The following is a 1685-nucleotide window of genomic DNA, read 5'->3' on the forward strand; positions in this document are numbered from 1 at the left end:
TATCGTATTTCTCTATGTTAATTCTTCAATCAGAATTTATGAAAGAAGCGCGATAATTTATTGGAATAACCAGTATTTCTTCATTGGGGTTTTTGTTCTCGAGCGTGTTTTGTGCTAACATTCAAGTGAAACTAACAGCTCGACAGTCCTGTGTGTCGTAAACTACATTTCTATTGTGAACTTCAGGATTTTTACTGGTTTCTTAAAATAAAATAATGTCCATTTTTTATGACGATTGGATGTCCCAATTATTTGTTTTGACAGATTTAAAAATAAAATAATAGTTGAAAATAATGTAAATTAATTAGATAATCAAAATAATTTTTGAAGATGAATAAAGTGGATTTTGTTCCACATTTATGCATTAACCTTAGAAACGTGTAAATATGAATTTTATTATGGATGAATGAATGAGATAAGATGAGAGAGTGAGAGAGAGAGGGGGGGGAGAGATCAGCCATTACAGAATGATGAAATCTGTTTACAATATTAGAAATAATTACACTTAAAAAAAACAACCTGGAAGGTAATGAAATTTATAAGGAAGAAAAATCTCGAAAACAATTTTTAATTTAATTTGTTATGATGTAAAATATTCCAAATTCTAATTAAATTTTTATCTGTATCTAGTTTCGACATATTATATATAGGAAATATTTTAAGCTGTTAATATAATACAAATAGGTTCCACTCACGCTCGAAGATAAGTAGAATTAAATGTGAACAAGTCTCTAAATAATGGGCCCAAATGAGGAATTTTTTATTTTAAATTTTTCGTCTTTTATGCGTAAAAATTAAGAATAGAAATATTTATAAAAATATTTCCAAGTATATACAAAGTTCTAAAAAAAGAATAGTATTACATAAAAATAGAATGTCTCAAGTTTTAACAATTAAAATATGCCAATATGTTTTATGAATCGAATTAAGAAAAAAAATGTTGAAATGAATATGTATTTACAGAAGCTTTATTTAAAAGTTACATACAAATTTTTTTATCCACAAAATTAATACAAATTGGCCATTAAAATCAGAACATATATAAACATCTGGAATATATATCTGGGACCTATGTAAATTCAATTTATAGATCTGCATGTGCTTGATGTGGATCTACAAATTTATCAATTTATAATTTGTAAATCTATCGATTCATAAGTGTGTAGATGAATGGAACCTTGTTACCCATTCTTGTTTCGCTGCTTTATAAATTAGAGTTAGACGTGTATAATATTTAAAACCACAATCGGTATAACATACTATTTAGATATATCCAATAAGAATCCTCACAAATTCACGTAGATCCATAAAAGTCCAGAAAATCCATATATATACCTTGCTTTTACATGTTTCGTACAAAGCAGGCTAATTTATGTTAATAATCGAAATTTCGTGTTGAATGCGACTTATTCTTAGGTTGCCTCGTTCGGGCCTATTATATTATTTTTTACGTGCAGGATGTTTCTCATAAAACTGCTGTTTTTTTTTCTTTCATAAACATAAATTTTGAACTACTAGAAAAAGTGGAACAAAATTATTAATCAACAAGTGACAAAATTATTAATGTATTGAAATATAAGAAAAAATGAAATATTGCGTGAGAATGATAAGAGGATCTTAATAATACTTATTGAATTCATACATCTACGTTCAAAGGAATTTTTCTTTTTTTTTTTTTTTTTTTT

At 26.4% G+C, this 1685-nt stretch overlaps 1 protein-coding gene across 1 annotated transcript in view; it reads left to right on the forward strand.

Moving 5' to 3' along the window:
- LOC108747150 (histone-lysine N-methyltransferase 2C-like) overlaps nt 1-1685 on the forward strand; it is a 43337-nt gene that overhangs the window by 12081 nt on the left and 29571 nt on the right. The window lies entirely within an intron of this gene.

Source organism: Trachymyrmex septentrionalis, unplaced genomic scaffold, assembly GCF_001594115.1.
Source record: "Trachymyrmex septentrionalis isolate Tsep2-gDNA-1 unplaced genomic scaffold, Tsep1.0 scaffold196, whole genome shotgun sequence".
Classification (NCBI taxonomy): domain Eukaryota; kingdom Metazoa; phylum Arthropoda; class Insecta; order Hymenoptera; family Formicidae; genus Trachymyrmex; species Trachymyrmex septentrionalis.